Below are 15,719 nucleotides of genomic sequence, written 5' to 3' on the forward strand. Positions count from 1 at the left end.
AACTCAGTACAGTTCAGACCACTATCACCTGTATAACTAACTAACTCAGTACATGTCGTCCTACTTATTCTTCTCATTCTATGTCTTTCCTTTTATTTCTCTCACTCTTTTCTGTCATTGTGTTCCTACTCCGCTGTGTAGTCATCGACTGCATGGTTTCATAGTCAGTTAAGTCACAGAAGGATTCATTTAAGTTATCGATTTACCCTTCACGTTGTTGTTTCAAAATTTAAATCCCTCTCCTCTTTCATCCTCTTTCCCTCAGGTGCGAAGTGGAGAACCGTTACCAAGGAAACCCTCTGAAAGGAACGTGTTACTGTAAGTGGAACTCTAGTCTACCTTCAGAGTAGAACATCACGCTGAGTCCTTCAGAGTAGAACATCGCGCTGAGTCCTTCAGAGTAGAACATCGCGCTGAGTCCTTCAGAGTAGAACATCGCGCTGAGTCCTTCAGAGTAGAACATCACGCTGAGTCCTTCAGAGTAGAACATCACGCTGAGTCCTTCAGAGTAGAACATCACGCTGAGTCCTTCAGAGTAGAACATCACGCCGAGTCCTTCAGAGTAGAACATCACGCTGAGTCCTTCAGAGTAGAACATCACGCTGAGTCCTTCAGAGTAGAACATCACGCCGAGTCCTTCAGAGTAGAACATCACGCCGAGTCCTTCAGAGTAGAACATCACGCTGAGTCCTTCAGAGTAGAACATCGCGCCGAGTCCTTCAGAGTAGAACATCGCGCCGAGTCCTTCAGAGTAGAACATCACGCTGAGTCCTTCAGAGTAGAACATCGCGCTGAGTCCTTCAGAGTAGAACATCACGCTGAGGCCGAGTCCTTCAGAGTAGAACATCGCGCTGAGGCTGAGTCCTTCAGAGTAGAACATCGCGCCGAGTCCTTCAGAGTAGAACATCGCGCTGAGTCCTTCAGAGTAGAACATCGCGCTGAGTCCTTCAGAGTAGAACATCACGCTGAGTCCTTCAGAGTAGAACATCGCGCCGAGTCCTTCAGAGTAGAACATCGCGCCGAGTCCTTCAGAGTAGAACATCGCGCCGAGTCCTTCAGAGTAGAACATCGCGCCGAGTCCTTCAGAGTAGAACATCACGCCGAGTCCTTCAGAGTAGAACATCACGCTGAGTCCTTCAGAGTAGAACATCACGCCGAGTCCTTCAGAGTAGAACATCGCGCCGAGTCCTTCAGAGTAGAACATCGCGCCGAGTCCTTCAGAGTAGAACATCGCGCTGAGTCCTTCAGAGTAGAACATCACGCTGAGTCCTTCAGAGTAGAACATCGCGCCGAGTCCTTCAGAGTAGAACATCGCGCCGAGTCCTTCAGAGTAGAACATCGCGCCGAGTCCTTCAGAGTAGAACATCGCGCCGAGTCCTTCAGAGTAGAACATCACGCTGAGGCTGAGTCCTTCAGAGTAGAACATCGCGCGGAGGCTGAGTCCTTCAGAGTAGAACATCGCGCGGAGGATGGGAGAGGTGGAGTTCTTTTTCTGTTAGGTTATTCTAAAATGTATTTAAAAAAGTATATAAAAATTCTCATACATTTTTGCTAATTTCTACAACAATTAAACCTGATATCAAATTTACATAAGTATTCAGACCCTTTACTCAGTACTTTGTTAAAGCACCTTTGGCAGCAATTACAGCCTCGAGCCTTCTTCGGTATGACACTACAAGCTTGGCACACCTGTATTTGGTGTCTACCATTTTTCTCTGCAGATCCTCTCAAGCTCTGTCAGGTTGGATGGGGAGCGTTGCTGCACAGCTATTTTCAGGTCTCTCCAGAGATGTTCGATCGGGTTCAAGTCCGGGCTCTGGCTGGGCCACTCAAGGACATTCAGAGACTTGTCCCGAAGCCACTCCTGCATTGTTTTGGCTGTGTGCTTAGGGCCGTTGTCTTGTTGGAAGGTGAACCTTTACCCCAGTCTGAGGTCCTGAGCACTCTGGAGCAGGTTTTCATCAAGGATCTCTCTGTACTTTGCTCCGTTCATCTTTCCCTCGATCCTGACTAGTCTCCCAGTCCCTGCCGCTGAAAAACATCCCCACATCATGATGCTGCCACCACCATGCTTCACTATAGGGATGGTGCCATGTTTCCTCCAGATGTGACGCTTGGCATTCAGGCCAAAGAGTTCAATCTTGCTTTCATCAGACCAGAGAATCTTGTTTCTCATGGTCTGTGAGTCCTTTAGGTACCTTTTGGCAAACTCCAAGTGGGTTGTCATGTGCCTTTTACTGAGGAGTGGCTTCAGTCTGGCCACTCTACCATAAGGCCTGATTGGTGGAGTGCTGCCGAGATGGTTGTCCTTCTTGAAGGTTCTCCCATCTCCTCAGAGGAACTCTAGAGCTCTGTCAGAGTGACCATCGGGTTCTTGGTCACCTCCCTGACCAAGGCTCTTCTTCCCCGATTGCTCAGTTTAGCCGGACGGCCAGCTCTGGGGAGGGTCTTAATGGTTCCAAACTTCTTCCATTTAAGAATGATGGAGGCCACTGTGTTCTTGGGGACCTTCAATGCTGCAGAAATGTTTTGGTACCTTTTCCCCAGATCTGTTCCTCGACACAATCCTGTCTCGGAGCTCTAAGGACAATTCCTTCGACCTCATGGCTTGGTTTTTACTCTGACATGCACTGTCAACTGTGGGACCTTATATAGACAGGTGTGTGCCTTTCCAAATCATGTCCAGTCACTTGAATTTACCACAGGTGGACTCCAATCAAGTTGAAGAAACAGGATGCACCTGACCTCAATTTTGAGTCTCATAGCAAAGGGTCTGAATACTTATGTAAATAAGGTATTTCTGTTTTTTATATTTTATAAAAAACATGTTTTTGCTCTGTCATTATGGGGTATTGTGTGTAGATGGCTGAGGATTATTTATTTATTTCATCCATTTTAGAATAAGGCTGTAACGTAACAAAATCTGGACAAGGTCAAGTGGTCAGAATACTTTCCGAAGGCACTGTATGTTGTAATATATTATATATATTTATATATATATATATATATATATATATATATACTGTATGTGAAAACAGCACGTTTCTATGATCTGTAGTTACAAGATGTGAAGGTCTTAAACAATGCTTCTCTATGACATCACAGGGTCAGATTAAAAGTCAGGAAGTGACTTTTCAAAACCTGCAACTAGTTTCTCGTCAGAGGAAGGGTATTTTCATCCAGCTCACGTCACCACGAATCTCATAGTGTTTGAAATTCGGCGGATAAAACGTTGATATTTTATCCTACAAAACTACAAATTAGTGGATTCGGCTATTTCAGCCACACCCGTTGCCGATTGGTGTATAACATCGGGCACATAGCCATGCAATCTCCATAGACAAGCATTTGCAGTAGAATGGCCTTACTGAGGAGCTCAGTGACTTTCAACGTGGCACCATCATAGGATGCCACCTTTCCAACAAGTCAGTTCGTAAAATTTCTGCCCTGCTAGAGCTGTTATTGTGAGGTGGGAATCATCTAGGAGCAACAACGGCTCAGCCCCGAAGTGGTAGGCCACACAAGCTCACAGAACGGGAGTGCTGAAGGGCATAACGCATAAAAATTGTCTGTCCTCGGTTACAACACTCATTACCGAGTTCCAAGCAACATCAGCACAAGAACTGTTCGTCGGGAGCTTCACGAAGTGGGTTTCCGTGGCCGAGCAGCCGCACACAAGCCTAAGATCACCATGCGCAATGCCAAGCGTCGGCTGGAGCGGTGTAAAGCTCGCCGCCATTGGACTCTGGAGCAGTGGAAACGCGTTCTCTGGAGTGATGAATGACATTCTAGACGATTCTGTGCTTCCAACAGTTTGGGGAAGGCTCTTTCCTGTTTCAGCATGACAATGCCCCAGTGCACAAAGCGAGGTTTTCAGAGATCGGTGTGGAAAAACTTGACTGGCCTGCACAGAGCCCTGACCTCAACCCCATCGAACACCTTTGGGATGAATTGGAACGCCGACTGCGAGCCAGGCCTAATCGCCCAACATCAGTGCCCGACCTCACTAATGCTCTTGTGGCTGAATGGTAGCAAGTCCTCGCAGCAATGTTTCAACATCTAGTGGAAAGCCTTCCCAGAAGAGTGGAGGCTGTTATAGCAGCAATGTTCCAACATCTAGTGGAAAGCCTTCCCAGAAGAGTGGAGGCTGTTATAGCAGCAATGTTCCAACATCTAGTGGAAAGCCTTCCCAGAAGAGTGGAGGCTGTTATAGCAGCAATGTTCCAACATCTAGTGGAAAGCCTTCCCAGAAGAGTGGAGGCTGTTATAGCAGCAATGTTCCAACATCTAGTGGAAAGCCTTCCCAGAAGAGTGGAGGCTGTTATAGCAGCAATGTTCCAACATCTAGTGGAAAGCCTTCCCAGAAGAGTGGAGGCTGTTATAGCAGCAATGTTCCAACATCTAGTGGAAAGCCTTCCCAGAAGAGTGGAGGCTATTACAGCAGCAATGTTCCAACATCTAGTGGAAAGCCTTCCCAGAAGAGTGGAGGCTGTTACAGCAGCAATGTTCCAACATCTAGTGGAAAGCCTTCCCAGAAGAGTGGAGGCTGTTATAGCAGCAAAGGGGGGGACCAGCTCCATATTAAAGACCATGATTTTGGAATGAAATTTTAGGCCGCAGGTGTCCACATACTGTTGGCCATGTAGTGTGTGTAGACTGGTTTGGTGCTGTAGATAATGAATATGAGTTTGAATAGTGGCGGAGTTACCCTTTAACAGCAATCCTCCACAACCACGTACCTTCAGTAAGTTGATGTTGAAAGGGACATGCTGTAGCGCGTTGGGCCAGTAGCGATTAGCGCGTTGGACCAGTAACGATTAGGGCGTTGGACCAGTAACGATTAGCGCGTTGGGCCAGTAGCGATTAGCGCGTTGGACCAGTAACGATTAGGGCGTTGGACCAGTAACGATTAGCGCGTTGGACCAGTAACGATTAGCGCGTTGGACCAGTAACGATTAGCGCGTTGGACCAGTAACGATTAGCGCGTTGGGCCAGTAACGATTAGCGCGTTGGGCCAGTAACGATTAGCGCGTTGGGCCAGTAACGATTAGCGCGTTGGGCCAGTAGCGATTAGCGCGTTGGGCCAATAACGATTAGCGCGTTGGGCCAGTAGCGATTAGCGCGTTGGACCAGTAACGATTAGCGCGTTGGGCCAGTAACGATTAGCGCGTTGGGCCAGTAACGATTAGCGCGTTGGGCCAGTAACGATTAGCGCGTTGGACCAGTAACGATTAGCGCGTTGGGCCAGTAACGATTAGCGCGTTGGGCCAGTAACGATTAGCGCGTTGGGCCAGTAACGATTAGCGCGTTGGGCCAGTAACGATTAGCGCGTTGGGCCAGTAACGATTAGCGCGTTGGGCCAGTAACGATTAGCGCGTTGGGCCAGTAACGATTAGCGCGTTGGGCCAGTAACGATTAGCGCGTTGGGCCAGTAACGATTAGCGCGTTGGGCCAGTAACGATTAGCGCGTTGGGCCAGTAACGATTAGCGCGTTGGGCCAGTAACGATTAGCGCGTTGGACCAGTAACGATTAGCGCGTTGGACCAGTAACGATTAGCGCGTTGGGCCAGTAACGATTAGCGCGTTGGGCCAGTAACGATTAGCGCGTTGGGCCAGTAACGATTAGCGCGTTGGGCCAGTAACGATTAGCGCGTTGGACCAGTAACGATTAGCGCGTTGGGCCAGTAACGATTAGCGCGTTGGGCCAGTAACGATTAGCGCGTTGGGCCAGTAACGATTAGCGCGTTGGACCAGTAACGATTAGCGCGTTGGACCAGTAACGATTAGCGCGTTGGACCAGTAACGATTAGCGCGTTGGGCCAGTAACGATTAGCGCGTTGGGCCAGTAACGATTAGCGCGTTGGGCCAGTAACGATTAGCGCGTTGGGCCAGTAACGATTAGCGCGTTGGGCCAGTAACGATTAGCGCGTTGGACCAGTAACGATTAGCGCGTTGGGCCAGTAACGATTAGCGCGTTGGGCCAGTAAAGATTAGCGCGTTGGGCCAGTAACGATTAGCGCGTTGGGCCAGTAACGATTAGCGCGTTGGGCCAGTAACGATTAGCGCGTTGGGCCAGTAACGATTAGCGCGTTGGGCCAGTAACGATTAGCGCGTTGGGCCAGTAACGATTAGCGCGTTGGGCCAGTAACGATTAGCGCGTTGGGCCAGTAACGATTAGCGCGTTGGGCCAGTAACGATTAGCGCGTTGGGCCAGTAACGATTAGCGCGTTGGGCCAGTAACGATTAGCGCGTTGGGCCAGTAACGATTAGCGCGTTGGGCCAGTAACGATTAGCGCGTTGGACCAGTAACGATTAGCGCGTTGGGCCAGTAACGATTAGCGCGTTGGGCCAGTAACGATTAGCGCGTTGGGCCAGTAACGATTAGCGCGTTGGGCCAGTAACGATTAGCGCGTTGGGCCAGTAACGATTAGCGCGTTGGGCCAGTAACGATTAGCGCGTTGGGCCAGTAACGATTAGCGCGTTGGGCCAGTAACGAATAGCGCGTTGGGCCAGTAACGATTAGCGCGTTGGGCCAGTAACGATTAGCGCGTTGGGCCAGTAGCGATTAGCGCGTTGGGCCAGTAGCGATTAGCGCGTTGGGCCAGTAGCGATTAGCGCGTTGGGCCAGTAGCGATTAGCGCGTTGGGCCAGTAGCGATTAGCGCGTTGGGCCAGTAACGATTAGCGCGTTGGGCCAGTAACGATTAGCGCGTTGGGCCAGTAACGATTAGCGCGTTGGGCCAGTAACGATTAGCGCGTTGGGCCAGTAACGATTAGCGCGTTGGGCCAGTAACGATTAGCGCGTTGGGCCAGTAACGATTAGCGCGTTGGGCCAGTAACGATTAGCGCGTTGGGCCAGTAACGATTAGCGCGTTGGGCCAGTAACGATTAGCGCGTTGGGCCAGTAACGATTAGCGCGTTGGGCCAGTAACGATTAGCGCGTTGGGCCAGTAACGATTAGCGCGTTGGGCCAGTAACGATTAGCGCGTTGGGCCAGTAACGATTAGCGCGTTGGGCCAGTAACGATTAGCGCGTTGGGCCAGTAACGATTAGCGCGTTGGGCCAGTAACGATTAGCGCGTTGGGCCAGTAACGATTAGCGCGTTGGACCAGTAACTCAAAGGTCACTGGTTCCAATCCCGAGCCAACAAGGTGAAAAATATTTTGATGTGTCCTTGAGCAAGGCATTTAACCCTAGTGGCTCCTGTAAGTCGCTCTGGATACGAGCATCTGCTACATAACTGAAAATACTATGAAGAGGAGAGTGGACCGCTGCTCTAACATGTAGCTGTGTTTCTGTTCTAACATGTAGCTGTGTTTATCTCTAACATGTAGCTGTGTTTATCTCTAACATGTAGCTGTGTTTATCTCTAACATGTAGCTGTGTTTATCTCTAACATGTAGCGGTGTTTATCTCTAACATGTAGCTGTGTTTATCTCTAACATGTAGCTGTGTTTATCTCTAACATGTAGCTGTGTTTATCTCTAACATGTAGCTGTGTTTATCTCTAACATGTAGCTGTGTTTATCTCTAACATGTAGCTGTGTTTATCTCTAACATGTAGCTGTGTTTATCTCTAACATGTAGCTGTGTTTATCTCTAACATGTAGCTGTGTTTATCTCTAACATGAGGCTGTGTTTCTGTTCTAACATGTAGCTGTGTTTCTGTTCTAACATGTAGCTGTGTTTATCTCTAACATGTAGCTGTGTTTCTGTTCTAACATGTAGCTGTGTTTATCTCTAACATGTAGCTGTGTTTATCTCTAACATGTAGCGGTGTTTATCTCTAACATGTAGCGGTGTTTATCTCTAACATGTAGCTGTGTTTATCTCTAACATGTAGCTGTGTTTATCTCTAACATGTAGCTGTGTTTATCTCTAACATGTAGCTGTGTTTCTGTTCTAACATGTAGCTGTGTTTCTGTTCTAACATGTAGCTGTGTTTCTGTTCTAACATGTAGCTGTGTTTCTGTTCTAACATGTAGCGGTGTTTATCTCTAACATGTAGCTGTGTTTATCTCTAACATGTAGCTGTGTTTATCTCTAACATGTAGCTGTGTTTATCTCTAACATGAGGCTGTGTTTCTGTTCTAACATGTAGTTGTGTTTCTGTTCTAACATGTAGCTGTGTTTATCTCTAACATGTAGCTGTGTTTATCTCTAACATGTAGCTGTGTTTATCTCTAACATGTAGCGGTGTTTATCTCTAACATGTAGCGGTGTTTATCTCTAACATGTAGCTGTGTTTATCTCTAACATGTAGCTGTGTTTATCTCTAACATGTAGCTGTGTTTATCTCTAACATGTAGCTGTGTTTCTGTTCTAACATGTAGCTGTGTTTCTGTTCTAACATGTAGCTGTGTTTATCTCTAACATGTAGCTGTGTTTATCTCTAACATGTAGCTGTGTTTATCTCTAACATGTAGCTGTGTTTATCTCTAACATGTAGCTGTGTTTCTGCTCTAACATGTAGCTGTGTTTATCTCTAACATGTAGCTGTGTTTATCTCTAACATGTAGCTGTGTTTATCTCCCTGCCAGACACCCTGCTGATAGACTACCAGTTCACCTTCAGTCTGTCTCAGGAGGACGACCGCTACTACACCTCCATCAACTTTGTAGCCACACCCGAGGAGGTAGGACCACACCCATACTGCTGGGGTCAGGGGTCAGGGGTCAGGCCATGCCCATGGAAGTAGGGTTTAGGGTTAAGGTCAGATCATTTATCTCCTCATCCCTCTCTCCTCCGCAGCAGAATCGTGATCTGGTTGTTTTCATTAACGCCTCCAAGAACTTCAACCTCAACATCACCTGGGCCGCCAGCTTCACAGGTAACACACCTACACACACCTTCACAGGTAACACACCTACACACACCTTCACAGGTAACACACCTAAATACACCTTCACAGGTAACATACCTAAATACACCTTCACAGGTAACACACCTAAATACGCCTTCAGAGGTAACACACCTAAAATACACTTTCACAGGTAACAGACTTAAATACACCTTCACAGGTAACACACCTAAATACACCTTCACAGGTAACACACCTAAATACACCTTCACAGGTAACACACCTAAATACACCTTCACAGGTTACACACACCTTCACATGTAACATACCTAAATACGCCTTCACAGGTAACACACCTACACACACCTTCACAGGTAACACACCTAAATACACCTTCACAGGTAACACACCTAAAATACACCTTCACAGGTAACACACCTAAATACACATTCACAGGTAACACCTAAATACACCGTCACAGGTAACAGACTTAAATACACCTTCACAGGTAACACACCTAAATACACCTTCACAGGTAACACACCTACACACACCTTCACAGGTAACACACCTAAATACGCCTTCACAGGTAACACACCTACACACACCTTCACAGGTAACACACCTAAATACGCCTTCACAGGTAACACACCTAAATACACCTTCACAGGTAACACACCTAAATACACCTTCACAGGTAACACATTAACACACCTTCACAGGTAACACACCTAAATACACCTTCACAATTAACACACCTAAATACACCTTCACAAGTAACACACTTTAATACAGCTCCACAGGTAAAACACCTTCACAGGTAACACACCTTAATACACCTTCACAGGTAACACACCTAAAAACACCTTCACAGGTAACACACCTAAATACACCTTCACAGGTAACACACCTAAATATGCCTTCACAGGTAACACACCTAAATACACCTTCACAGGTAACACACCTAAATACACCTTCACAGGTAACACATTAACACACCTTCACAGGTAACACACCTAAATACACCTTCACAAGTAACACACCTAAATACACCTTCACAAGTAACACACTTTAATACAGCTCCACAGGTAACACACCTTAAAACACCTTCACAGGTAACACACCTTAATACACCTTCACAGGTAACACACCTAAATACCCTTTCACAGGTAACACACTTTCATACCCTTTCACAGGTAACACACCTTAAAACACCTTCGCAGGTAACACACCTAAATACCCTTTCACAGGTAACACTCCTAAATACATCTTCACAGGTAACACATTTTCATACACCTTCACAGGTAACAGAACTGATTCTAACTCTGAAAGATTCCAAAAAGTGTCCAATTTATTTAGGATGGGATGTTAACAGTTGTCCTGACTCTCTGTGGTCACTATAGATCCCATGGTACTTATTGTAATAGTAGGGGTGTTAAACCCGGTGTCCTGACTAAATTCCTAATCTGGCCCTTATACCATCACAGTCACCTAATCATCCCCAGCTTACAATTGGCTCATTCATCCCCCTCCTCTCCCCTTTAACTATTCCCCAGGTCAATGAGAATGTCTTCTCAGTCAACTTACCTGGTAAAATAAGGGTTAAATACATAAATAGTGGTAACAATACATGGTTAAAACATCTACAGAAAAGACAGAAATGCTAACAGGGGTGGGGTTACGGTCTATATTCAGAACCACATTCCTATAAGTACTGTTGAAGTAGTATGGAGTAGTATTTATCTGCCTCACCTAAAACCCATTCTGGTGGGAAGCTGCTACAGACCACCAAGTGCTAACAGTCAGTATCTGGATAACATGTGTGAAATGCTTGATCATGTATGTGATATCAACAGAGAGGTATATTTTCTGGGGGACCTAAATATTGACTGGCTCTCATCAAGCTGCCCACTCAAGAAAAAGCTTCAAACTGTCTTTCTCTCAACCTTGGTGTGATGTGTTGATGATATGTCCACTGGAAAAACGTTTTCTTTCTCTCTCCCCCCCCCCCCCTCCACCCAAAGCAGGTACTCAGACAGGCGAGGAGATCCCAATAATATCCAGGAGCAACATCAAGGAGTTTAAAGACAGTTTCTCCAACGAGAACTTTGACTTCCGCAACAACCCAAACATCACCTTCTTCGTCTATGTCAGCAACTTCACCTGGCCCATCAAGATACAGGTGACATGAGACACAACCCACCCCCAACCCCACCAATGTGTGGGGGTGTAGAGTGATGCTGGAGCAGCTAACTGCTAGATGTGTGGGGGTGTAGAGTGATGCTCCAGCAGCTAACTGCTAGATGTGTGGGGGTGTAGAGTGATGCTGGAGCAGCTAACTGCTAGATGTGTGGGGGTGTAGAGTGATGCTCCAGCAGCTAACAGCTAGATGTGTGGGGGTGTAGAGTGATGCTCCAGCAGCTAACTGCTAGATGTGTGGGGGTGTAGAGTGATGCTCCAGCAGCTAACTGCTAGATGTGTGGAGGTGTAGAGTGATGCTCCAGCAGCTAACTGCTAGATGTGTGGGGGTGTAGAGTGATGCTCCAGCAGCTAACTGCTAGATGTGTGGGGGTGTAGAGTGATGCTCCAGCAGCTAACTGCTAGATGTGTGGGGGTGTAGAGTGATGCTCCAGCAGCTAACTGCTAGATGTGTGGGGGTGTAGAGTGATGCTCCAGCAGCTAACTGCTAGATGTGTGGGGGTGTAGAGTGATGCTCCAGCAGCTAACTGCTAGATGTGTGGGGGTGTAGAGTGATGCTCCAGCAGCTAAACACTAGATGTGTGGGGGTGTAGAGTGATGCTCCAGCAGCTAACTGCTAGATGTGTGGGGGTGTAGAGTGATGCTCCAGCAGCTAACTGCTAGATGTGTGGGGGTGTAGAGTGATGCTCCAGCAGCTAACTGCTAGATGTGTGGGGGTGTAGAGTGATGCTCCAGCAGCTAACTGCTAGATGTGTGGGGGTGTAGAGTGATGCTCCAGCAGCTAACTGCTAGATGTGTGGGGGTGTAGAGTGATGCTCCAGCAGCTAAACACTAGATGTGTGGGGGTGTAGAGTGATGCTCCAGCAGCTAACTGCTAGATGTGTGGGGGTGTAGAGTGATGCTCCAGCAGCTAACTGCTAGATGTGTGGGGGTGTAGAGTGATGCTCCAGCAGCTAACAGCTAGATGTGTGGGGGTGTAGAGTGATGCTCCAGCAGCTAACTGCTAGATGTGTGGGGGTGTAGAGTGATGCTCCAGCAGCTAACTGCTAGATGTGTGGGGGTGTAGAGTGATGCTCCAGCAGCTAACTGCTAGATGTGTGGGGGTGTAGAGTGATGCTGGAGCAGCTAACTGCTAGATGTGTGGGGGTGTAGAGTGATGCTCCAGCAGCTAACTGCTAGATGTGTGGGGGTGTAGAGTGATGCTCCAGCAGCTAACTGCTAGATGTGTGGGGGTGTAGAGTGATGCTCCAGCAGCTAACTGCTAGATGTGTGGGGGTGTAGAGTGATGCTCCAGCAGCTAACTGCTAGATGTGTGGGGGTGTAGAGTGATGCTCCAGCAGCTAACAGCTAGATGTGTGGGGGTGTAGAGTGATGCTCCAGCAGCTAACAGCTAGATGTGTGGGGGTGTAGAGTGATGCTCCAGCAGCTAACAGCTAGATGTGTGGGGGTGTAGAGTGATGCTCCAGCAGCTAACTGCTAGATGTGTGGAGGTGTAGAGTGATGCTCCAGCAGCTAACTGCTAGATGTGTGGGGGTGTAGAGTGATGCTCCAGCAGCTAACCGCTAGATGTGTGGGGGTGTAGAGTGATGCTCCAGCAGCTAACTGCTAGATGTGTGGGGGTGTAGAGTGATGCTCCAGCAGCTAACTGCTAGATGTGTGGGGGTGTAGAGTGATGCTGGAGCAGCTAACTGCTAGATGTGTGGGGGTGTAGAGTGATGCTCCAGCAGCTAACTGCTAGATGTGTGGGGGTGTAGAGTGATGCTCCAGCAGCTAACCGCTAGATGTGTGGGGGTGTAGAGTGATGCTCCAGCAGCTAAACACTAGATGTGTGGGGGTGTAGAGTGATGCTCCAGCAGCTAACTGCTAGATGTGTGGGGGTGTAGAGTGATGCTCCAGCAGCTAACTGCTAGATGTGTGGGGGTGTAGAGTGATGCTCCAGCAGCTAACTGCTAGATGTGTGGGGGTGTAGAGTGATGCTCCAGCAGCTAACTGCTAGATGTGTGGGGGTGTAGAGTGATGCTCCAGCAGCTAACTGCTAGATGTGTGGGGGTGTAGAGTGATGCTCCAGCAGCTAACTGCTAGATGTGTGGGGGTGTAGAGTGATGCTCCAGCAGCTAACAGCTAGATGTGTGGGGGTGTAGAGTGATGCTCCAGCAGCTAACTGCTAGATGTGTGGGGGTGTAGAGTGATGCTCCAGCAGCTAACAGCTAGATGTGTGGGGGTGTAGAGTGATGCTCCAGCAGCTAACTGCTAGATGTGTGGGGGTGTAGAGTGATGCTCCAGCAGCTAACTGCTAGATGTGTGGGGGTGTAGAGTGATGCTCCAGCAGCTAACTGCTAGATGTGTGGGGGTGTAGAGTGATGCTCCAGCAGCTAACTGCTAGATGTGTGGGGGTGTAGAGTGATGCTCCAGCAGCTAACTGCTAGATGTGTGGGGGTGTAGAGTGATGCTCCAGCAGCTAACTGCTAGATGTGTGGGGGTGTAGAGTGATGCTCCAGCAGCTAACTGCTAGATGTGTGGGGGTGTAGAGTGATGCTCCAGCAGCTAACTGCTAGATGTGTGGGGGTGTAGAGTGATGCTCCAGCAGCTAACTGCTAGATGTGTGGGGGTGTAGAGTGATGCTCCAGCAGCTAACTGCTAGATGTGTGGGGGTGTAGAGTGATGCTCCAGCAGCTAAACACTAGATGTGTGGGGGTGTAGAGTGATGCTCCAGCAGCTAACTGCTAGATGTGTGGGGGTGTAGAGTGATGCTCCAGCAGCTAACTGCTAGATGTGTGGGGGTGTAGAGTGATGCTCCAGCAGCTAACTGCTAGATGTGTGGGGGTGTAGAGTGATGCTCCAGCAGCTAACTGCTAGATGTGTGGGGGTGTAGAGTGATGCTGGAGCAGCTAACTGCTAGATGTGTGGGGGTGTAGAGTGATGCTCCAGCAGCTAACAGCTAGATGTGTGGGGGTGTAGAGTGATGCTCCAGCAGCTAACTGCTAGATGTGTGGGGGTGTAGAGTGATGCTCCAGCAGCTAACAGCTAGATGTGTGGGGGTGTAGAGTGATGCTCCAGCAGCTAACTGCTAGATGTGTGGGGGTGTAGAGTGATGCTCCAGCAGCTAACAGCTAGATGTGTGGGGGTGTAGAGTGATGCTCCAGCAGCTAACTGCTAGATGTGTGGGGGTGTAGAGTGATGCTGGAGCAGCTAACTGCTAGATGTGTGGGGGTGTAGAGTGATGCTGGAGCAGCTAACTGCTAGATGTGTGGGGGTGTAGAGTGATGCTCCAGCAGCTAACTGCTAGATGTGTGGGGGTGTAGAGTGATGCTCCAGCAGCTAACTGCTAGATGTGTGGGGGTGTAGAGTGATGCTCCAGCAGCTAACTGCTAGATGTGTGGGGGTGTAGAGCACTTAAAAAGTTTGCGGTCACTTTGAAATGCCCTTGTTTTTAAAAGAAAAGCAAATGTTTTGTCCAATAAAATATCATCAAATTGATCATAAATACAGTGTAGACATTGTTAATGTTGTAAATGACTATTGTAGCTGGAAATGGCAGATTTTTGGGTGAATATCTACATAGACGTACAGAGGCCCATTATCAGCAACCATCACTCCTGTGTTCCAATGGCACGTTGTGTTAGTTAATCCAAGTTTATAACTTTAAAAGGCTAATTGATCATTAGAAAACCCTTTTGCAATAATGTTAGCACAGCTGAAAACTGTTGTTCTGATTAAAGAAGGAATAAAACTGGCCTTTAGACTAGTTGAGTATCTGGAGCATCAGCATTTATGGGTTCGATTACAGGCTCAAAATGGCCAGAAACTAAGTACTTTCTTCTGAAACTCGTCAGTCTGTTCTTGTTCTGAGAAATGAAGGCTTTTCCATGCGAGAAATTGCCAAGAAACTGAAGATCTTGTACAACGCTGTGTACTACTCCCTTCACAGGAGAGCGCAAACTGTCTCTAGCCAGAATATAAAGAGTGGGAGGCCCCGGTACACAACTGAGCAAGAGGGCAAGTACATTAGTGTCTAGTTTGAGAAACAGACGCCTCACAAGTCCTCAACTGGCAGCTTCATTAAATAGTACCCGCAAAACACCAGTCTCAACGTCAACAGTGAAGAGGCGACTCCGGGATGCTGGCCTTCTAGGCAGAGTTCCTTTGTCAAGTGTCTGTGTGCTTTTTCCCATTCTGAGATATGGCCTTTTCCTTGCAACTCTGCCTAGAAGGCCAGCATCCTGGAGTCGCCTCTTCACTGTTGACGTTGAGACTGGTGTTTTGAAGGTACTATTTAATGAAGCTGCCAAAAAATTTGCTTTTCTTTCAAAAACCAGGACATTTCTAAGTGACCCCAAACTTTTGAACGGTAGTGTATTTTTAACCGTTATTTAACTAGGCAAGTCAGTTAAGAACAAATTCTTATCTATAATGACGGCCAAACCCTCCCCTAACCCGGACGACGCTGGGCAAATTGTGCGTCGCCCCATGAGACTTCCGATCACAGCTGGTTGTGATACAGCCCGGGATTGAACCAGGGTCTGTAGTGATGCCTCTAGCACTGAGATGCAGTGCCTTAGACCGCTGTGATACAGCCTGGAATCTAACCAGGGTCTGTAGTGATACCTCTAGCACTGAGATGCAGTGCCTTAGACCGCTGTGATACAGCCCGGGATTGAACCAGGGTCTGTAGTGATGCCTCTAGCACTGAGATGCAGTGCCTTAGACCACTGTGATACAGC

The 15,719-nt window shown here is 47.9% G+C and overlaps 1 long non-coding RNA gene across 1 annotated transcript; it reads left to right on the forward strand.

Moving 5' to 3' along the window:
- Window positions 1–269: 269 nt before the first annotated feature.
- Window positions 270–10,975, forward strand: LOC120038276. The gene is made up of 4 exons (XR_005475008.1): window positions 270–318; window positions 8,540–8,634; window positions 8,751–8,829; window positions 10,824–10,975. It is a non-coding gene; the product is annotated as an uncharacterized LOC120038276 (long non-coding RNA).
- Window positions 10,976–15,719: the final 4,744 nt, after the last annotated feature.

This window comes from Salvelinus namaycush, unplaced genomic scaffold (genome assembly GCF_016432855.1).
Source record: "Salvelinus namaycush isolate Seneca unplaced genomic scaffold, SaNama_1.0 Scaffold2122, whole genome shotgun sequence".
In the NCBI taxonomy this organism is placed as follows: Eukaryota; Metazoa; Chordata; class Actinopteri; order Salmoniformes; family Salmonidae; genus Salvelinus; species Salvelinus namaycush.